The sequence below is a fragment of the Schistocerca gregaria genome, chromosome 11 (genome assembly GCF_023897955.1).
Source record: "Schistocerca gregaria isolate iqSchGreg1 chromosome 11, iqSchGreg1.2, whole genome shotgun sequence".
Taxonomy (NCBI): domain Eukaryota; kingdom Metazoa; phylum Arthropoda; class Insecta; order Orthoptera; family Acrididae; genus Schistocerca; species Schistocerca gregaria.
The window spans coordinates 108,331,609-108,355,760 of NC_064930.1; the positions used below are offsets into that span (position 1 = coordinate 108,331,609).

At 41.5% G+C, this 24,152-nt stretch overlaps 1 long non-coding RNA gene across 3 annotated transcripts in view; it reads right to left on the bottom strand.

The window, feature by feature from the left end:
• Positions 1–23,854, bottom strand: part of LOC126295372 (uncharacterized) — a 55,117-nt gene extending 31,263 nt beyond the window's left edge. Inside the window, exons 1-4 of one of the 3 annotated variants that reach the window (XR_007552474.1) lie at positions 23,341–23,854; positions 23,128–23,194; positions 20,235–20,303; positions 461–763 (exon numbers count right to left, since the gene is read on the bottom strand). This is a non-coding gene — a long non-coding RNA (uncharacterized LOC126295372). Of the gene's footprint in view, positions 1–460; positions 764–20,234; positions 20,304–22,471; positions 23,195–23,340 lie in introns of all 3 variants that reach the window. The other 2 variants (XR_007552475.1, XR_007552473.1) reach the window with 2 other exon arrangements.
• Between the last annotated feature and the right edge of the window lie 298 nt (positions 23,855–24,152).

Sequence of the window (24,152 nt, forward strand, 5' to 3'; positions counted from 1 at the left end):
CAAATGTACAATTGGTGATAAAAATCTTCTGTTTGGATTACTGCAAGTGAGAGTATATACAACTTGGAAGATTAAAATTTTGGGAAATGTTCAATACACATTAAAGTTGCAAAAATGTCTCACGGTTGCATACAAATCGGCAAGTGTACATTAAAACAGTTATACGGGGCGAGTCAAAAGTTCTTGGACACCTTCGTAAGTTGGAAGATTAAAGAAAAAATTGAAATGTGATGATGAGAACATAGGTATGATACGGGGCCGCAATTTTTGGAGTGATGTCATTCGTGGCCACCACCTTGAAATCTGCCATTTTGGATTAAAGTCATTTTTTTTTTAATGGGAAGGGGGTATATGAAGCATCAAACAACACTTGCTTGAGCTCTGGAATTTAGTGGTGTAATTTGTTTATGTCTATCTTGTACAGTTTAGAGGTTATTAATGTTCAAAGTTGGCAAATTACCTTCATACCGACTGCTACAACACATGTTCTACGTGTTGTCCATCTCGTGCAATGCACAACTGTAGTCGCCGCAATTTGGTCACAGGCGTGTTGTATGCGTTCCTCCAGGTGTCTCAAATCAGGGATGTTCTCAGCATACACTATCTAATTAAGATGTCCCCATAGATAAAAATCGAGGGGCGTTAAGGCAGGGGATCTGGGCAGCCACTCCACAGGACCACGGCGACCGATCCACTTCATTGGCAGTCATTCCTCCGACAACTCACAGACACCAATGCCACAGTGCGGAGGGGCTCCATCGTGCTGAAAATAAGATGGCAAAATGCTGTCAGCATTCAGTGTGGAAGGGAACACAAGGTCCTGCAGCAGCATCAGATACTATGGCGCAGTTAAGGTATTGTAAATGAAAAATGGCCCACTGATGCGGGTGTCCCATATGCCAAACTGCACCGTCGCCTTCACTGGACAATCTTCTCGAATTGGGGCAATTTTCTAATTTCGTAATAATCTAAAGAGATGAAAATGTGTAAGTAGCCGGGAAGCTCTATATGTGGACAGTATTTTGTGAGATACCATTTTGGTCTATGGCACACTTCCACCAATCAGAATGTGAAGCTGTTGGTTAAGTATATTTCTTTTTAAGGCTTGTGTAAAGGACAAGTGTATAATGCATTTTATACTCAAATATTGCTCTTGTATGTAGCAATAACTACCCATGGATTGCCAATAATATATGGTTTTCTGGAAGTTATAACTCATATGTAGAAATATGTAGTTGAAATTTTGAAAATTTTTAGGTTTACTGGAATTTCTACTTTAAATATACATGTTCACTGAAAACAAGTTCTGGTATTCACATACCCCCAGAAGCAAAAAAGTGTTCTTTCCATTTTATTTTATAGCCAATTTAAATCTGCAGGAACAAACAAAATACAAGAACACAGCAAAATGTTCTCTTCATATTTGAGTATGGTGTGTTTGTACATTCCTTCAGTGAAATAATATTGCTGGGTGTATATGCAGACAAGGAAAAAAATTCTCAGATTCCCCAGTTAAATATACACTTTCTACCGCATGAAAACACACTTTCTGTGTTATTAAGTGACAGTATATTTTCCTTCAGAAATGTAAAACTTATCAATCGTTTGAATGGTTATGCTTTTATACACGGGCGTATTATTTACCGGCACTTTAGAAAACTAAACTCAGGGAAGAAAACTCCTTTTGGAAAGATTTTTGATGTGCTGCAACATGAATGCTGCATATTTTCATATTACGAAAGTATTATTTCGAATTCCATCAAACACTGTATGTTACTTTCCGAACCATTGTAATCGATATTATGATGTGCTTTTGTAAGCCAGTCATAGCTCATGTCACATGATCCCGCCAGTCGATGACAGCGGATATTCAGACCACAGGACAAGTGATGTAGTCAACTAATAGCAACATCACTGTTAAGTAGCACGGATACACAAATGGGAAAGTTTAATCTTTTCAATTAATATACATAGTGTTGCTACAAGTAAAGCAAAGCTTTCACATATAATACTCGCCTCTATGGTTAATAAGCTGCAAGAGAAGCTAAGCTTTCACATTTAATGTTGATATTTTTTTCGCGTGTTACACTTTAAAATACATCATACAAATGAGCCAGTAAAATTTTTATCCGAGTTCAGTGACTTTTCCTCAAAGTTTTCTACAAATAAATTAGCTACCACAAAGGGGAGAGAGAGAGAGAGCTTTCCGTAGCACTACATCAATTTGCTCATAATAACGACATGAATGCCTGACCTCCTGGGCTCGAAATACTTCTAAATTGCTCGTCATCAAACGCTCTGTGATTTAAGAAATTTATCGTACATTCTCGCACATAGTTCAACTTGCGTAAAAGGTAATTTACTTTGAAAGTAACGCTTTTCAAACCACCATTCACAATATTTTCCCATAACCTGTTAGAAATAGGTTCATTTCAGTAGTCGTCAGAGAGTGCCAGATAACAGGTGCCACCGCGCTTTGGCAGCTGCCCTGATTCAGGAAGCCCATATGTTCATATGTGTAAAACATTAGAAGATCTTACATTATGTCATAAAAGAAGAGACATCAGAGGACACTTCAGGAGCATTGGAATTTCATGAACCACACTAAAAATGGCACAGTTAAAGTGAATACTTAAAGAGCACATTCGTATGTCCAGATTCCCAATGAAGTAGGCCTCGGCCTGATATCAAGCTTTTCAGTGTGGGTTTCAGGATGTAAATTTTCTTGGAGTACCAGTACTGTATTAACTCATTTTTGATATTTTATTATGGCATAATGCCATATGTGCAAGAAGGTGAAAACATGCACTTGAAATGCAGCAAGCAGTTGCAATTAACCAACAGTGTGGAACTAAACACTTTTTCAAACACATTGACTGCCTAAGCATAAAATATTAACAAAAACCAAATTGCTTTAGCAAACCAACAAAAATAACTTTATTGTTCTACAAGGCGATTAATGCATAGCTGTCATAAAAGTGGAAACAAAATAAAATCTGAAACTAATAACATACATTAGCCTTCCGTAACTATGTGAATGTATTTTAATTCACTTGATAGCTCCCAGCCACAGAAATCCATTTTGTTTTCATTTGTCATTAGAGGAGTAAACAAAGAGGGAGAGGGAACAAAAAGCAAAATCACTATATGTAAACAAGGGTCACAAGTGGAGGCAATACTAAGAGATAGTGGCGCACCCCCCCCCCCCTCCCCCCTCACTCAAGCGTTTGAGATACAACGTCAAAAATTTTAAAAATCGAATTTTCAAAAAAAAGTCTGATACTTAAAATATATATGTTCAAGGAAATTTAAGACATGTTATTTGGTTTTTAGTGTGCCAGAATGCAGTGCCACCCCTCTTCATACAGCATTCTTCTACCACACATCTCAGTATTTCGCTCCATGGAATTGAAACATGTATATTTTGCACCTGATACCATCAAACTATATTCAGGACAGTGGAAATTAAAATGTCCTGTGGTCACCCGATTTGACATCCTGCGCTCTTTAAACAAAACCTCACAATTAATACTGGACGGATTATTTGTAATCAGGAGAACAAGAATTCTTCACAAAATTTGCACTCTTTATTGCCTGTTGGTTAATAACTTGCTGTTTTGGGTGACATAAAATTAAATATTGATACATAAAACCAGTGAAGACAAGAGACAAGCAATACAGTACACATTTCTTCAATCTTTAGCTCCTAGCATTGTTTTCTCTCTGATCTTGCTACAGTTTTACATGGTGTGCTTTCCTTTCTGCGAAAGAATTTATTACCTCAAAGTTCATCAAATGTTTTGCTACATGAAAAATCAAAATATTGTTGTCTAATACTGCATAAGCTGTTAATACAAACAGTACCCAAGACTGATGTGGTTTCTCGATCTGATTACGTCTATTTTGTCACGGTCTGCTAGATAAAACAAAAGAGGCCTTTCTAACACTGCAGAAATTGTAAGATACACCAAATAAATGAAACTGTTTTGGAATAAATGGTAATTTTTATAACACAGCAGAATATAATTCATGAAGTCCAACTTTAAATGCCTATTTGGCCTACTACAAGCAAAAAGCTTTATGTTAGAAAATAGTTTCACACTTCATTCATATGCTCCAGTTTCTCGAGCACGATGTCGAAAAGTAGTAGTACGATATTTTTATATAAATTTGGAATCGCCATATTCTTCACTAATTTGTGTGATGTCCCTGTTTCTTCTCCTTCCTCATTCTAACAAACAATCCGGTCATGACTAATTCTGGAACTATTCCTGCCTTTGTAAAAACTTATTCGACAGTTAACTTCACTAACTCTGCCAGAATCACCAGTTTAGTTATCCCTGATTATTCTCCGGTTAGGTGTTGTTATGTTCGTGCAAACCATTTTCCGCGCTACTTCAGAACAGAACTTGAGCGGCTGCTAGACGGAAACTGTACAACTGGCCGTTACTAGTGTAGCGATCTAGCCAAATATTGACCAAAATTCATTTTCCTGGATACACTGAAAAGATAATATGTAGTCTGCTGACGTCATTGGTCGCTAGGCTTAAACTAACTTACACTAAGGACAACACGTACACCCATTCCCGAGGGAGGATTCGAACCTCTGACAGGGGAAGACAGGCGGGGAGGGTAGGGGGGGTGGGGGGATGGGGCGAACCATCACAGAGGATCTCAAGTTGATTCCGTATTTCTAGATTTCCGGAAAGCTTTTGACACCGTTCCTCACAAGCGACTTCTAATCAAGCTGCGGAGCTATGGGGTATCGTCTCAGTTGTGCGACTGGATTCGTGATTTCCTGTCAGGAAGGTCGCAGTTCGTAGTAATAGACGGCAAATCATCGAGTAAAAATGAAGTGATATCAGGTGTTCCCCAGGGAAGCGTCCTGGGACCTCTACTGTTCCTGATCTATATAAATGACCTGGGTGACAATCTGAGCAGTTCTCTTAGACTGTTCGCAAATGATGCTGTAATTTACCATCTAGTAAGGTCATCCGAAGACCAGTATCAGCTGCAAAGCGATTTAGAAAAGATTGCTGTATGGTGTGTCAGGTGGCAGTTGACGCTAAATAACGAAAAGTGTGAGATGATCCACACGAGTTCCAAAAGAAATCCGTTGGGATTCGATTACTCGATAAATAGTACAATTCTCAAGGCTGTCAATTCAACTAAGTACCTGGGTGTTAAAATTACGAACAACTTCAGTTGGAAGGACCACATAGATAATATTGTCGGGAAGGCGGGTCAAAGGTTGCGTTTCATTGGCAGGGCACTTAGAAGATGCAACACGTCCACTAAAGAGACAGCTTACACTACACTCGTTCGTCCTCTGTTAGAATATTGCTGCGCGGTGTGGGATCCTTACCAGGTGGGATTGACGGAGGACATCGAAAGGGTGCAAAAAAGGGCAGCTCGTTTTGTATTATCGCGTAATAGGGGAGAGAGTGTGGCAGATATGATACACAAGTTGGGATGGAAGTCATTACAGCATAGACTTTTTTCGTCGCGGCGAGACCTTTTTACGAAATTTCAGTCACCAACTTTCTCTTCCGAATGCGAAAATGTTTTGTTGAGCCCAACCTACATAGGTAGGAATGATCATCAAAATAAAATAAGAGAAATCAGAGCTCGAACAGAAAGGTTTAGGTGTTCGTTTTTCCCGCTCGCTGTTCGGGAGTGGAATAGTAGAAAGATAGTATGATTGTGGTTCGATGAACCCTCTGCCAAGCACTTAAATGTGAATTGCAGAGTAGTCATGTAGATGTAGATGTAGATGTTACCTCAGGCCGCAAGGCTTATGATTCATTCAGAAATCAAATTACAGAGTATGTTCAAAAACCAACAAGGATGCGCATCAAACTCATATGAGTAATCAATAGACCAACGTGTTCTGGATGCCAGGTGCTTTGTGAAACATGGTTTTTTCTCATCAAGAATATGAATTTGCCCCCCACCCCCATCCCTCAGATCCGGCCCTGATGTGCATGCGTGAGTCTGGCAGCTTAGGCGCAGCAGTAAAATTTTTCTCGGTTGCATGTAGCTGCTTGCTGCGGCTGCTTACACAGCCAACAGCCACATTTCTGCAGTCAGAAATGGGAAAAGGTACTACTCAAATGCCACTCAGCAGTGTGTGCGCATGAGCCCACTCGTAACTGCTAAAATGAATCTAATGTAAACAGTTGTGATGCCACACTCATCGGAGGCAATTTGTTATTATGAAACATTGCATAAAATTTATCTGAAAGCCAAAACAACAAAAAATTGCAGGAATTCTAAAAAATTCCCAGGTTTTTCCTGGATGAGAGAATATCCGAGTTTTTCCCGGATCTCCCGGGTCGTATACACCCTGTATTAGTAGTAATCTTTTTTCTGCAATTGGATACACTGCAACACTTCTGGGGCAAATTTAATCTTCAGGCAGCTGGCTGCACATTAAGGAATAATTTTCATTCAAACTTCGATTAGACATTTTCTGAAGTTAAAATTACTCTGCTCAGCAACTTTAATGTAACCACCTGCCAAAAACCCGAATAACCATCTTCTGCACTAGAGATGGGTCATTCGCCAACTAATGGGTCCGAAGGAACGGTTCACCAAGATGAACGGAACAAGTGATGAACGAATTCTAAGGAACCGACTTTCACAGTCATGAATTTCTACTTGTAGCTTCTAAGAAAGGGAAATTGTCAGTCTTATTCGCGCAACGGCACATCAGCTGGTCTCATTCCAGCCTCGGTCCCTTCCTGTCTGTCTGTCTCACTTGGCCCGACTCTTCCTTCTTCACGTGGCCACTCGTCGCAGTTCCATTGCCGACTGCTCACAGTTAGTTCAGTACCGAGTTGCGTGTTTCGTTCACTTCGCACGCCCCTTCTACATCTGCTTCAAACCTTTTTTGAGGTCTGAACTTCTGGTTCTTTTCGTATTCTATTCAGCATCGACAACCAGTAATTAAAATGTATTTTATAATTATGCAAATTACATTAAAATTACGTGGTATGTAATATATCCATCTTTTCGGGTATCAAAATGGCGTATCAGCTTACTTAACTATTTCGATAAACAGCAGAAGAAATATTTGTAAAAGGGCAAGATTTTTTGTTATTACACACGCAAAGGACGTCGGCACGGCATACACGAGTGGCCATTTTCCATCTTTTTTTGATCCGAGGTAAAAGAGCGTGTTCATTGTTATGGAAGGTAGATGGAGCCCGCACTTTGTAATCGACTATACAGTGTCCCATTTTGTAAAGAGAATATGATAACTTCTACTATGTTATTTTAGTGGTACAGGGTGGCGCAAGAAGAATCGACCCCGAGTATTAGACTGCTCACTATCTCCCACCAATCATCATCTATTGTTTCGAAGTTGTTCGCATTAGTTTATTTGTTATTTCTTCACTGCCTAATTATTACAAGTTTATCTATTCTGCTGGTAGCCGTCAACAAATCGTGCATAACTGGCAAGTATTCTGTACTCGGGGCCTGTTTTCCGTGCACCACCTTATATTATTTCACTGCTATCAGCTACGTATTGCTACAGTTGGCTAAACGAGACTTTTGCAGAATCACGACAATTACAAGTGTGTGAGAATTCTCTTATGAATAAAAACTCTGGACTCCAGGGGTTGGAGGTCAGGGAGGAGAGGGGAGGGGAGGGGAGGGGAGGGGAGGGGAGGGGAGGGGAGGGGAGGGGAGGGGAGGGGTGGGGTGGGGTGGGGTGGGGAGGGGAGGGGGGGAGGCAAGTGCACCCTCTTGGCGCCTTCCATCTTCAGTCACCTATGCAACTAATTTTCAGTTTTTCATAAGAACCATATACCGAGCCCAATGAATGGTTCCCAGAAAAGAGCTACCGCCAGTGAACTAGTTTCCAAGGATGAATGACTTTGCCCATCAGTATTCTGCACCACGGTCTACTGCAAGACAAGCAGCAAGAGAGTACGAGATCTGGAAGGTACTGACGAACACCAAGCCGTGACGACTGCAATGATGCAGCCAGCCGTGCTAGATTTTTCGGTCGAGAATCTGTGACACAGACAACCCGATCGAGACGGTCCCACGTGTCCTCGACTGGGTTTAAAGCTATGAGTTTGGTGGACAGATTAATTCCACATGTGTACACTGTGAGCCGTGTGTGACATTGCATCGTTCTGCTGGCAGATGCCATCACACTGAAGATAAACAAACTGCATGTAGTGATCGACCTGGTCCCCAAGAGTGGATACACTCTCGTGTTGATCCACAGTGCTTTCCAGAATGCTAAAATCATCCAGGGAATGCAAAAAAAAAAAAAAAAAAAAAAAAAAAAAAAAAAAAAAAAAAAAAAAAAAAATAGCTCCAGATCATAATGTTCCTTCTTCTGGCCAGTCCGTTCCTATGGTTACTGCCGGGTGTTTGGTTCAAAATGTTTCACGCAGTATATACCGAAGGCCATCTAGCCGACAGAGTGTAAAACGGGATATGGAGTGTAAAACAGGGTTCATCTGAAAGAGCACCTGTTGCTACTCAGTGGACGTCCAGTTATATTACTGGCATACAAGTTCCAGCTTTTGTCACCGACGAACAGCTGTCGGCACCGGTGTGTGGACCAGTTGCCTGCTGCAGAGGCCGGTACACGGCAACGTACACTAAATGTTCAAAGAGGCGACAGCTGTCGGTAGCCCCTTCATTCATTTGGGCAGACAGTTGGTTCGATTTTGGTTTTGTTTTGCTTTAGGGTGCAAAAACCAAATGGGGTCAAACATGCCATAGTCAAAACTATAAAATAAGAAGACAGAGAGGAGTTAAAAAAATGACTGTCTGTCACTCCCAATTGACGTAAGAGAAAACAGCTAAAAACAGGGGCTTGGAAAAAGGACTAAAAAAGTCACCATACGGAAATGGAGGTCCGAAGCTAAAATTTAAATGGCCTTCGTCATACTGCTTTGGCGGATAAAAAGTAAAATGCGGTCGACAGCCCGTGCGTCATTTGCTAAAATGGCCAGTAACTCAAATGGCAAACCGAAATGGGAACAAACGTTTAAAAAATGGGCATTCCGTTAGGCAGTGCCGGACAGTTAAAGCTCGGGCACAACGTGTAAAAAGTGGTGGGGTAGCACCCCTTATCAAATGATGGTGGCTAAAAAGACGGTGCCCAAAATGCAGCCCAGTTTAAATTACCTCCTCCCGCCGTGAGTGCCAAGAGGAGGTCGTCAGAGCCACTGGGACAGACTTACTGAGCCAGAGTTTATTCCGGTGAAGGGAAGACCACTGGTGATGCCAAACAAACACAACCTCCCGACAGACGGCAATACGGATCGTCGTAGGGAACGTAGAAACTAACAGGCTGAGGTATGACACAGCAGTGTCAGAAGCCTCATTTCCTGGCAGACTGTCACGACCGGGAACCCACACAAACATCACAGTGGTTCCACCAAGAGTGAGCAAGTGAAAGTTTTCCTGTATCCGCTGCACTAAGGGACGAACAGTGCATAGCGCACAGACTTTGGAGGTACCGAGAGTATCTGAGCAGAGGACACGACTGAAAAGTTTGCGTCGCCACTTTCTTTTTTTTTTTAGGGCACACAACTACAGTGGTCATTAGCGCCCAGACTAAGTTAAGAATGCACTGCGAGGCACAATGTTAAAACAGCAACTAAAAAGGACAACACTATAAAAGGCACATTAACAGGCAAGGGATTAAAAGAAAACAGCATAATCAAATGTCCTCAGACAGGTTTGTCAAGTGGATAAAACGAAGAACACGAGCAGCTGCTCGTGGGTCATCTGCTAAAATTGCATCCAGAGTACACGGCCAAGATCAATGCGCAGTGACCATCAGCACTTGCCCACACGGGCAGAACGGCGCCAGTGCAGCCGTCAGCAGATGGCGGTGGCCGAACCGGCAGTGTCCGATACGTAACCGGGCCAAAACGACCTCCTCCCGCCGAGAAGGGCGTGAAGAGGTTGTCCGAGCCGTGGGGAGAGGTTTTGAGGCCCGAATCTCATTTTCAGTAAGTGTAGACCAATTGGCATGTCACAACGATAAAATGCGCTGAGAAATAAATGACCCTGCTAAAATCAGACAAAGGCACACGATAAGAAACTGTCCGAGGCCGGAGTCGAGGTGGCTTTCGGCTCTCACCCACTCTAAAGGTCGCAGGGAGTGAAAAATCGAGGTGCCAAAGGAGGCGATAACAGCGAACTCCGGGGGGGCGTCGCCAGATGTACACTGTGCCCTGATACAGGGTGAAGGGCTCGGCTGTAAATACTGAACAGTGTGCCGGAAATCGATATCTAAAGAGACGACTGCCAATGATGAAGGCTGGCAGACAGTTGCTCTAAAGAATGAGATTTGCACTCTGCAGCAGAGTGTGCGCTGATATGAAACTTCCTGGCAGATTAAAACTGTGTGCCCGATCGAGACTCGAACTCAGGACCTTCGCGGCCAAGTGCTCTACCATCCAAGCTACCGAAGCACGACTCACGCCCGGCCCTCACAGCTTTACTTCTGCCAGTATCTCGTCTGCTACCTTCGAAACTTTACTGAAGCTCTCCTGCAAACCTTGCAGAACTAGCACTCCTGCAAGAAAGGATATTGCAGAGACATGGCTTAGCCACAGCTTGGGGGATGTTACCAGAATGAGATTTTCACTCTGCAGCGGAGTGTGTGTAGAGCACTTGCACACGAAAGGCAAAGGTCCCGAGTTCGACTCTCGATCGGGCACACAGTTTTAATCTGCCAGGAAGTTTCAGTTGCACTTCTATGCACACATGGTCACCCTCGCAGCTGTCACTCACCCCTATACCCGTCATCTGTAACTCACAGTGCACAACAGCTGCCTTGGCACCAGTTTTATATGCTGCCATTTTGCCACGCACGGTGGCACACGAACAGTCTACAAAATTAACTGTTTCAGAAATACTTCCACCCTTGGCCCAAAAGCCAATGATTGTGCCCTCCTGAAAGTTAGATAAATCGCCCCGTTTCTGCATTACAACCACTACTGTGGCATTTTACGTGTCGCTCGACACGCTTCATATACCATCCACTGCTACTGCTGCTGCTGCTTTCTGTGGTTATTGCATGCTGATGCTGGATATATGCCGGTGGTCATATTAATGTGACTTGACAGTGGTACTCAGATAAATGAGAGTTGGTGAGTTCCAGTGTTTTCGATTAGTACAAAAACGTACTGCACTCGTCAGACACGATGTAATAAAAATATGACTGATTTATCGTAACAACATACAGCAATTATCCCTCATGGGTTCATAATGTCTGACATACTATGATCATACAAACCCACAGGGCGCTTCAGGTACCACATTTTTCAAACTCTGTAAGACACGAAATTTAAAAGGAGGTGTGACAATATTACAAAAAGGACAATCTGCTACTCGTCATATAGAGGAGATGTCAAGTCACAGACGAGCACAACAAAAATACTGCTAAACGTGTGAACTTTCAGCCAAAATGCCACCTCCTAAAGACGACGGGAACGCACACGCGGTCGCGCACGGGTGGCATACACGCGCACGTTATCTCCGGCTCTGGCTACTGTGACAGAACTGCGGAGAACTGTGCCTAATGGGAGAAACGATCTAGCATGGGTGGAGGGTAAGTAGGAGACTGGGACAGGGAGGGGGAGGGATACTAGGATATGATGGGTGGAGGTGGTTGTGCTGCTTGTGAAAAATTGTAAGGACATGGTGAGGACAGGGTAGAGCTACTAGGTACAGCCAAGAGGTTTGGGGTGGGTTAGGGGGCGGGGGGGGGGGGGGGGGGTGTCAGAGGAGGAAAAAAGTTGGCGGAGGAAAAAAGTGGGCGGAGGAAAAAAAGTGGGCGGAGGAAAAAAAGTGGGCGGAGGAAAAATGTACAGGAGGAAAAAAGATAGTGTGTGCATTGGTGGAACAGAAAGCTCTGTAGTGCTGGAGTGGGAACAGGGTAATGGATAGGAAGATGAAGGACAGAGACTATCAAACATTGAGGCCGGGGGAGGTGGGGGGGGGGGGGGGGGAGAGGGAGTTTGGAGCGGTACAGGAATGTAGGATACATTGTAGTCACAATGATTGATTGAGGGGCTTTTGGGACTAAACACTGAGGTCATCAGTCCAGCAATTCAAAAGTTACCTGTGTAGGGGTCAAACTATAAAGCAATGAAGTTAAAAGCACACACAGCAAAAGGCATAAAATGGCAGGTGAAATCTAAAAACTGGAAAAACAGAGGGATAAAACAGCAGTCTTTGCACATGGGGATGGCCACAGGTCCCACACCCAGAAAACATGAAGGGGCCCCAACCACAACAACCCTGCCCCTGCTCCAGGAAGTAAGCAAAACCTTACAACTGAAAATATGAACAACTTTCATGAACCATGAATTGTCAGCTAATATTAAAGACAAAGAATTTGGAAGGCTAGGCGGCCAGAGTGGCCATGAAGTTCTGGGTGCCACAGTCTGGAACTGAGCGACCGCTATAGTCGCAGGTTCGAATCCTGCCTCGGGCATGGATGTTTGTGATGTGCTTAGGTTGGTTAGTTTTAATTAGTTCTAAGTTCTAGGTGACTGATGACCTCAGAAGTTAAGTCGTATAGCACTCAGAGCCATTTGAATCATACTTGGTACAAAGGGCCAAAACAGAGGGACATTCCATCAATATATTGGACCCTGTCAGTCTGGTTTCTCAACCACATTGTGGGGTGGCTCGTCATGCAGGAGAAAGCAATGGGTGAGCCTAGTATGACTGATACGTAGATGGCATAAGACAGTGAACTACTTCTGAGAGGAGCAGAAGGTAGACTGCTAAACTTCAGGAGCCTCTAGCCAAATGGTCAGCCAGTTCATTCCCTGCAGCACCCACAACTCGAGACTCAAAGACAACTGAGCAGGCGGCACAACCACATGCAGAGAGGTGGTCAGGGATAGCAGAGACCGAAGGGTGACAAGATAGGATCGGTCTACAGCCTGCTCAATGAGTCTGTACATACTAAAACGCTGTTGATGGAGGCCTGAGTAACAAAGTGGAGGGCCCTGTTAATGGCTAGCAACTCTGCTGTGAACGCACTACACGATTCCTGCAATAAATAGTGTTCTGTGACAGGAGACGTAAAAGTGTATCCCATCTTGTCTACCATTTTAGAAACATCAATGTAGACGATGATAGCACCTCGGAACTCCTCAACAATGGAATGTACAACACGCAAGATACAACTGGAGCGACAGAGACCTTAGGACTCTGGAATAGGTCAGTCCAAATCTGCAGTCGATGCAGTGCATCTGAGGAGGGGTGCAGGAAGAAACACAAGGGGCACTTTTCAGGGAGAGGAGATGGAGATTCCGACACAGGGAACAGAGAGACATCCCAACTGGCAATCCTATCTGAGGCAAGGTATCGGGAAGGAGACATCCCTCATTTGCAAAGAGGACAGGGTACACAGGATGGCCATTGAATCTTAAGAAACCAGGAACTGGTTCCATCGTATTTGTTAAGGGGCAGTCCCTGTTGCTGCGAGGAGGCTGTCGACAGGACTTGTGCAAAAAGCACCTGTAGCTTGACACATTCCACGATTGTGAACAGGATCGAGTAGTTTCAGAGTGGAAGGAGCCGCTGAGCCAAAAAACTGACAAACCTGATCTAGTCTGGACAAAACCAGCACACAGTACAGATTGAGCAGAACACCACAGTCTGCACCCTGTGAGTTAACAAGCACTGCACTCTCATTTAAATATATGGCCGAAAGAGTCGGCCTTCAGGGATTGTGAAACGAACCATGTCGTCCAGGACTGGATGCATCAAACAGCGCAGATTCACCACGAGATGGGGAAACTCACAGGTGTCTATTGTACATTGATGCCTTAGCGCTGTAGTGTGCAAGTGAGACAACTACCTACATCATAGGGAAACACAGTAGAAGGCTTTTGTGGCCAAGGAGACATAGCAGTGTTAAATATGACGAACCTAAGAACGGCCATAAAGGGACACATTTATGAAAACTATTTAGTTCTAAAGTAGTGCAGGGAATGAAGCCACGATAATTTTAATCTGCCATCCTCCATAAATTTTCATAGTGATCCCAATAAAACTTAAATATTGATCATATCTACAAAGTTTAGGATTTACTGTTAAAGTGAAATTAACAAGTTTTGTAACAAAGACCTGAAAATCCTCATGTCTGTACACTTTGGTTGATCTTAACGACTGATATTTAATATAGAAGATCATCATTAAAATGAAAAACATTGTAAATATCACCACTCTAACTATTTGTTTAAAATATATACTACACTTAAATTATCAGTATTTTGAGTTAAGCATCAGATCATCATTTCCTCCACAAAACACATTGAACAATGACACCATGGCTTCTTATTTAATCAGTAGGTAATAGAATACTTGTTGCAAAGTTTAGAGCATAGTAGTTACTTTTGTTTATTTATCAGAAAGCACATTGATGCAAGGCTACTAGACATGGCATTCAAAGCTAAGAAGGAAATTGTATTGGTTTTTTGTAAAAGAATTTAACGTTTATTATGTAATCAATATTATTGTTACTTTATTTAGAATGTGAAAGTGGTCAAGCTTTGATTATTTAAATATGTTATAATGTATAATAAGCTGTAGCCAATCAGACTGACAGCTTCAGGAAAGGGAAGTGCCCTAGTCAGTTGAGCGAGGATATTTGGCGCGCGAGAAATGTGGCCGGGGACGGGCATAGGGAGTGTTGGCTCTGATGCGAAAGCAGACAGTTCAGCTTGAGAAGCCGAAGGGTACAATTCAGAATGAGACACAAAAGCGTACAGTGTCTTTAGACAGCTAGGAAATGAAACGACTTATAAAATTTTGCGTTGTGTGGTACTGGGGGACTTAGTCTCTGAGCGGTGAGCAGCCACGCACATGGAGTGAAGTCTTAACTTTTCGTGTGAATATCAAGGTAGCACAGTGTGTTTCGCGATGTGGTTGTGAGTGGTCGAACTGCGTCAAATGGATATCTGTTCGAGTGTAACAGTAGCTCTAAATACGACCACTTTCACTTTCACTATTAGTTTGCTTTCTGAATAAACATTATTCTAAACAAATAATAACTGTGTGGCCTACATCATTTATTGGTCATTAATTTAGTTCAGATATTATTATTACTGTTATTGTATGTTATGTTAACTTTGTATTTCGCGAACTTGCTGGTCACAAGTGCAATTTACGACGTGTAGTGCGACACGTGTGGTTCAACCCCTACACGAGTAGGGAAGACGTTTCGACAAAGAGGAACTGCATGTGAGCCAGGAAATCTTTGGGATCTTTGCTCGCAATTGGGGGCTCTTCCGGGATAAGAACTTGGGAAGTGTTAATTGAGGGTTAAGAATCTTGCAAAGTGTTGGAACAGGATTGGATTTTGGAAAGTGGTAGCTGTGGAATATGAACTCGGGAAAGTTTAGAATTGGATTTGAATCCTTCAAAGTGTTTCCAAAGGCATTATCTGAACATTGATAGGCAGGACATTTCACAAAAGTTAAATGTGAGCTTGGTTAAGGACTGAATATAAAGTTTCCTTAATAGTTGTGAAATTACAAATGTAATTCTCACAGCTAGCGACATTCTGTGACCTAGGTCCCAAGTCTGTGGCGGTTTAGGCAGTTTGCATGGGGGCTCTGACCTAGGATTTTTGCAACAGTTGTGTGCACCCATTTTAATCAGAGGTTAGTCGTGATAAAAAAAGTAACACGAAAGAAGAGACAACATCAGAAGCACGTGGTTACAGCCAGCAGCGGCACCTTCAACGGCGATTCATCGCACAACAGCAGTTGTAATACCACAGCGGAGGCTATGAGATCTTTAGCATCGATTTAAACTGCAACATTGGCAGCAATGCCGTAGCAGAAGGATCCGGCACGACAAAGCTAAGTACCTGCACTGAAAGTGAGATTATGTACGGTTCTGTAGTTCAATCGCCAATAATAGACGTCACTAACATTAAGCAGTTGGCCAGTTTGTGTGAGTCCAAAAAAATACTAACAAGGTGCTTAGCCCGAAGCCGGAGCAGGAGATTGTGATCAGCGGAGAATTTAGTTGGGCAAATAGTCTGAAATCAAGCAAGGGAGATGAATTTGGGGGAGACGTGACGTCACAATTAATGTAAATGATAAGAGGATTGGGTTCCAAAATTGGGGTGACATAAATTTGAAAATTGATGCGTTTCAATCAGAAATAGCTTCGGTTGTGAACGATGAAGTAGGTAAAACGGCTAGTGAGATCAAGGAATTGATAGATGGAAAATTAAAAACCATTCGGGACGAAATGAGCAAAATTTCTGATGAAGCTGTGATATTTGACTCTAAGGTAGATCAAATGGAGAAAAATTTCAGTGATAAGGTGGAGAAGATGCAGGCAGATCTGGGAGGCACCCTAGGAAATTGTACGAGTAGGCAAGCTGCTCGAATGGCGGAGATGACAAGAGGCTATCAGCAACTTATCCATTCGAATAGGTAAAGGGAAAAAAAAAGTAGATAAAATAAAGGAACATGTAGAATCTGGCATTAAAATTGAAAATAGTGAAGTTAAAAAGCAAGCAATGAAATAAAAAGTGAACTGAATTCTTTAGCTGCTCATCAAACCTCTACAGTGATCAGTGTTCTGTGGATGAACTCTGGATCAGTCAAATGTTTTGCAGACGACAGGAAATACCCAGTAAATTTGCTAGCAGCGTGCAGGGATGGTTTTATACCCTAAACGTTGAACGAGGCATTAAGCTTCCGCACGCATGTAATCTTCAAGTGGCAAATATGGGGCAGCCACATCCTCTTTCTATCAAAAAGAAGGCCCAAGAAACAGGACTGTGCTACATCAAGGTGCTGATCACCTAAATGAAGTTCTGGAGTGTGTATTGCAGGTCTGTGCCAAAAGAGCATAGCCTGTGTTTTGGAGGGAGAAAAGTGGAAACTGAGGGAAAGGGCCCACGCAGAGGCCCGGTGTTGGCAAGAACAATCTAGATGCGCGCAGGCTGCAAATCAGCCACTGAAGTAAAGAATGCCGTATTGGGAATGTACTCAGTAACTGTGTGTTGCAGCTGTACGTTCGCCGTAGTCTGTCGGTGACCGCTCGTGCTGACAGACCGCTCGTCTGTTGTCCTGCCCATGATGGAAGTAACCATTGCGTTGCCCCTCTCTCCACCCCCCACCCCCCTCATCTTTTGTTGGATCCAGCTGGCTCACTTGCATCTCGTGTTCAAGCAGAATGGCCGACAAACATATCCATCTTGTCTGAGTTTGGACCTACACCAAGACCACAAGAAGATTCATACAGATCAGTTGCCTCTCTAACATATGCTCGAGTCATATCTTCAGAAATGGGAAGAATTTTAAAAAGGTATGCTCACAAAAGAGTACTTGTCTGCCAGCCAAGATTAGTGGACACCTCGGCTCAGCGAAACGGGACCTGGGATTGAGGAAGCGTGGTGTTTATAAAACCCCTTACCATTGTGGGCAGTTGTATGTTGGCCAGACTGTTTGCAGTGTTCAACACAGCTATTCAGAGCACCATCATGTTTCTGCCAGCTTTCAACAGTGGGGCACTGTACGTTCTCAGTATCAATCAGTTTCGGTGCGATTAGCATATGGCCTTGTCACCTGAAGATGGCAGCCAGGTAGACCCCAAAAATATTGGTTTCGGACAAGTGCTCAATCTGGCTGCAGACCTCAGAAGACAACCACCAACTAATACACCAATAAAGTGTAGGTAGTTACTAATTCAAACTATAGATTGCAACAAAAATAATTATCTGATAAGATAATGTAAATGGATAGATAAAAGATCTACGCACAAAGTGGCAGCAGGGGAACATACACACAAAAGGGTTTAACTTTTACAAGCTTTCGGAGCCAGTGACTGCTTCTCTTGCCAGAAGAGTTGAAAGGGAAGGAAGAGGAGTGAAGGGAAAGGACCGGAGAGGTTGGGAAAAGGGGATACAGTTCAGGGAAGACACCAGTACCCCAGGTCAGGGGAAGCTTATTGGATGGGATGAAACCAAAAATCTTTCCCTCTCATCCAATCTGCTGTTCCTGATCTATTTAAATGACCTGGGTGACAATCTGAGCAGTTCTCTTATGTTGTTCGCGGACAATGCTGTAATTTATTGTCTAGTAAGGTCATCCGAAGACCAGTATCAGTTGCAAAGCGATTTAGAAAAGATTGCTGTATGGTGTGGCAGGTGGCAGTTGACACTAAATAACGAAAAGTGTGAGGTGATCCATACGAGTTCCAAACGAAATCCGTTGGAGTTTGATTACTCGATAAATAGTACAATTCTCAAGGCTGTCAATTCAACTAAGTACCTGGGTGTTAAAATAACGAACAACTTCAGTTGGAAAGACCAAATGGATAATATTGTCGGGAAGGCGAGCCAAAGGTTGCGTTTCATTGGCAGGACACTTGGAAGATGCAACAAGTCCACTAAAGAGACAGCTTACACTACACTCTTTCGCCCTCTGTTAGAATATTGCGGCGAGTGTGGAATCCTTACCGGGTGGGATTGACAGAGGACATTGACAGAGGGTGCAAAAAAGGCTGCTCGTTTTGTATTATCACGTAATAGGTGGGAGAGGGTGGCAGATATGATACACCAGTTGGGATGGGAGTCATTAAAGCAAACAACCTACATAGGTAGGAATGATCATCAAAATAAAATAAGAGAAATCAGAGCTCGAACAGAAAGGTTTAGGTGTTCGTTTTTCCCGCGCGCTGTTCAGGAGTGGAATGGTAGAGAGATAGTATGATTGTGGTTCGATGAACCCTCTGCCAAGCACTTAAATGTGGATTGCGGAGTAATCATGTAGATGTAAGTCTCCCCTGACCCAGGGTTCTTGAATGACTTTTCTGAATTGTACCCCCTTTCCCTAAACTTCTCCAGTCCTTTTCCTTCACTCCTCCTTCCCTTTCAATTCTACTGCCAGGAGAAGCAGCCACTGGCTCCAAAAGCTTGTAAAAATTAAACCCTTTTGTGTGTATGTTCCCCTGCTGCCACTTTGTGAGTAGATTTTTTTATATATCCATATTGTGTCTTCCATCATAATTTGTTGATATAAATGAACACTGCATGTACAATTATAATAGGTACATTCAACATGACATCGCATTATCTTTGACCACAATAAATGACATCCTCCCCAATTTGACAGGTAATGAGACCCTTTCTTGTTTTTTGTGGCATCTTTACTGTTACGGTTCTTCTTCAGTCGAGGGCCAGCCTGCTCTTCCGAGCTGGGATGCCAAAGCACAGAGAAAATGCCAAGCCTGCAGGTATTGCAACATGTAAACTGACACTGTGATCTGACACATAAGATACTTGGTATCCATCCCTGTCATTTAAATGCACAAACAATAACAAACTGATGAAAAATTAGCTATTTTAAACTACTCAACTAATAAAATACTTTCAACTGTTTCACTCAACATTCGTCAGTTAGGCAGACATAGGATAAAGCATCGTTTTAATAGTGATTTATTACACCACACTATGTTGTCCCCCACCACCAAAAATTTAGAAGTATTTTGTAACTTAGTGGTGTAAAATAGTCCACTGACATTACAGTGAACATTTTTATGTTATGTGACTGAACATTTGTTGCCACCTATACCATCATAAGCACACTGTATCACATTGTCTAGAGCAGAATTTTAAAAAAAGGAGTAAACAAGTAAATAAAATAAAAATTGCAAAAGATAGGAAACATAGGCCCATTTAAAATTTCTTCTTTGATTATTATGTGATTACACTTTATTTTTCTGATGGATAAAAACTTGCAAACAATAAAATCTAACTTGCAAACAATAAAATCTATGAGTATGGTTAGCTTGCTTCATGGGAGCGTCTTTAACTGAACTGGAACCTATGGGTGGAGCTGTGGTGACATACTTATCTATAGCTTAGAGCCTAGGTTGGGCTGGAAGATTATCATTTGGTTGTGAGTAGAAGCTAAAAACTGAAATGCCAAACAAAATTTGTTAACCTAAAGTCTAGACTGCAGCTAGCACTGGTCAGGGCAGTGTCTCCCTACAAAACTATAATTCCATATCCCAGAAAACCGTACAACACTCTGGTGAGTATTTGGATTAATGTATTATGTTCATACATCATATGTAAATAATGAAAACTGCAAGAGCCCATCATGTAACTTATCACACCAATCTACAATAAACAAATTAATATCATTCTTATATACTATACTGCACACACACATTCCAGATCTGCAAGGAAAATAGCTTACCTTTTGACAATTTGTATCAACCGATACATTCTCCAGACCAAATAGCTCTATCACCTTATCTCCAAATTCCTGTAACAAAATGACTTTCCTTATGTTGGCTACTATCTGATCATACATTTGACCATATTTTAATGTTGTATTTTCACAAAATACAAACAGTTCTGTTGCAAATGTTCCCTGCCTAAGGCAAATGGACAATAGCGCAACACACGTCTTATCTGTCTTTCACTATAAACCATTCTGACAGAAGGTGACCACAAAAAGGCTAACTCAATTGGTAAAAGTTTCAGGAGTCGAGATTATGTGGGCCTCGCAAACCGAGGTATAAAGTATCCCATGGTGCTAAGCAGGATGTGACAACTATCAGCTCACAGATAAAAGATGGTGTGAGTAGGTTCCTGTAAACAGCACGTCTTTTATCTATGGCTGGTAACAAACCATCTGGCTCAGCAATAAGAAGTACTTCATACCTTGGTTCACAGAGCCCACATCATACAGTTCTCAGCTAAGATAGTCCATCTTGGGGTCACCTTTCATCAGAATTGTTGTAGAGAAAGACACGTCACACAAACATTGTGGTACAAACCAACTGTACACTAGGCGAGTGATGGTAAGTCTGAGGCGGTAATAAAGTTTACGGTCTTTTTGCCTTGCGCAAGGAGTATTTGCAACAGGAGTGGTCAGTTTGCAGAAATGTTATTTGAAATGTGTTAATGTAAGTACAGGGTCCTCTAAGTTTATGTAAAAAATGATCTTGGTTTGTGTAAGGTGGCTGTGTACTGTATTCCTTGCAGTTGTAGCAGCATGCTATATATTGGTCAGACTGACAGGACAGCGGAGACCCAGTGTACTTAGCTTCAGCGTCACACACACACTATCATCTGAGCAAATCTGGTATTGCAGAACTTAGTCTTGGCATTGGTCATCATATGAAAATAACAATACTGAGAGCATGGTATATGCTCTGCCAGCTATCAATTAACCTTATAAAAAGAGATTAGGGTTTTTGTTTAAATTCTATGTGGAATCGTGCTCTCTCCTTTGTCGAAAAACAGGTGGACAGTGTTAATACTGTATTGTCTGTTGGCTATTAATTTTCACTTACCCCAAGGTATCAACATTTCATTGTATTTATGATAATATTATTTCCGGATATTAATAATACATATTTGTTTCATGTTATGCCTACAATAATTGTGACAACCCTGTATTGTCTGTTTCACTTACCTAGACCATGGCAGTCTGATAAAATCTGCATTATTACAACTCTCAGTTAAGTTCTGGCAATACAAATATCACCTAATGCCAGCAATTATGAAATGATGGTAGTCAAAGTGTGAAGATCTTCAGGTATTATTGTGAAAACAAAAAAAATAAAATTTACTAACTGTAATCAAACACTGTAATAAAGAGTAAAGGAAAAATATTTCTTTAATCCTTTACACTGCACATTCATTTAATATGATCTTTTGTTCTCCACACAGATTTCAAAGCTTACCAAGTATATAATTCCTCTTTAACCTGGACATTTTTAAGTCATGTGTCACTACATTCTACATTACAGCATTTTGCATGAAATGAAAAAAAAAGGAACATTTTCATTACTAAAATTTTAGTACCATTCTAGCAAAATTGTATTGCATTGTGCGATACTACTGATATAAAAAAAAAGTTTCTTATGGATACATTTACCATCGTCCTTGTTCCATAGATCATGAATACGAGATTTCATAATGATGTGGAAGTGTCATTTTAACATATGCAATGATTTAACAATAGCTTATTTCAGTCTATCTGGAAAAATGACCTTTTTCAGTGAGCTACTACATATGTGGCTGAGAATCCTACTTATTTGTTGAGAACAAGCTTTTAGTACTCTGTTAGAAATGCCATCAGTTCCATGTGAGCTTTTACTTTTGAGTTAATTTATTATTTTCAGATTTCAGAAGGGGAGTTTGGTTGAATTTCAGTTTTATCAAATTGCATAGGTACTGCCTCTTTCATAAACTGCCTTGCATTTTGTAAGGAATAGCTGGACCCTATTTTCTCCATAACACTTAAAAAATGATTATTAAAAATGTTTTCTACTTCTAACTTCTTGTCAAGAAACTTTTCATTGCGTTTGATAGAAAAACAGTCTTCCTGTGCTCTCGGTTGCCCTTTTAACAATATTTTCTGTTTACAAGATATTTTTTATCCCTTTTATCAACAAATACATAAGGTTCTAAATGACTTACCCAACCAGAAGTCCACCTGCTTCTCAAATTCTATGCTCTGACGCATAGTGGAAAAGTCGTAAGACTCCATTTACTTCATACAGCTGTAGTGCAAGGTAGAAATGGGATGTTTCAAATTATGTATTTTTGAAATAGTATGTTTGAAAATATTGTTTTAAAGTTTTATGTCTTGCAAAAACTTTAACATTCAGCAATTTCTGGTATGACTCGGCGGAAAAAAGTGAACAGCATTTGTTAACATTTTATGAAATAAACAAGAATATTTCTCAACACGAGAGAAAGTTTGAAACGATCTATACTTAATTTCACCATCACACGTCTTTTAGCCATATTACATGAAGTTTCTGAATGAATTTTAGTAATATAAAAACTGAGTTGTGGGTTTTAATGTTATGTGTATAATGTTCACTTTGTCACTGACTATAAATAAAGAGTTCGCTATTTAATTTCTCGAATTGCAAAGGAGTATTCTGAAATTACGATAAATGAAAATCGTGACGGCCAAGATGACTCCCACCACCAATCTCAGCAAATCAATATCCATATGTCGAACGGGCGGGCATTCAAAAATTTTCGTGGCTCTTGCGACCTCAATAACTAAGCCATACATTTATATTAAACAGCTTCGGGCTACTATTAACTGTGTAACAACATACATTGTTCTGTTTGACGAAATCCAGATGACCCGTAGCTCAGTTATCGGTCATACATGCGTGGAACTTCCTGGAAAACAGGCGTAAGTTTATAAATGACTTACAAATATCATCTAGTCATATCCACGTAGATACACAACAGTAAATAACTTATATAACATGCTATAAATATATAACATACTGACTATAACATCTACAAAACAATTATTGATTTACCTAACGGCTAAAAACCGCTTCCTAAGAGAACGCTGGGGTAACTTCGGGGTCTCACTGCTGAACCACATTTTGTCATTCACTATTTAAATGTGTTTCTCAAACGTCAAGAGCCAACTACAGTTACCCGCAATGAAGAATACTATGAAACAGTAACCCCGAACTTTATGCTTGCAACGCTAGAAGAGCCCAACTCCTTCCGTGACCCGGAGTCTAGCTATATCCCCTCTATTCCATCTGAGCTCCAAGCTACCGATCAATAAGTGCATGAGTAGCTAGAACTGGGCGTAACGGTATCCAGTGAGATATCGGCATATAAACGCTGTATTGATTTGCAGGGATGTAGATATGATCCAGTGCCACCTAGGAACCAAGTTCCGTAAAAAGCAACAAGGCTGCTGCACCTGCGTGTGTGACGTCAGCGTAAGAGTCATACCACCACAGAACAAGAAAAAAGACAAACGCAACTCCCGTGTTAAAAGTGGGAAACAGACCGATAGCAGCGCCCAAGTGGTATGGAGATAAACTAAAATATGGAAACTTTGCGGGGTTGCATCCCCCCTAGTTTACTTACGTTGTAGGTTTTTCTTTTAATTCTATTACCTTATTTTTCTGGGCGTGCTATGCAATTATTTTGGCTGGCATCATAATAACATAATTGAAACACAGCTATAGCACACTGTACTACAGCAGAGTGAAACCTGTTCAGTAATATTTTCAGTCTACCTTTGACGTTTGCATCTGACAGACAACTTGTCTGTCAGAGACAAGAAACAATATGAGCAGCGACTGTCAGGCGCAAACGTAAAAATAAT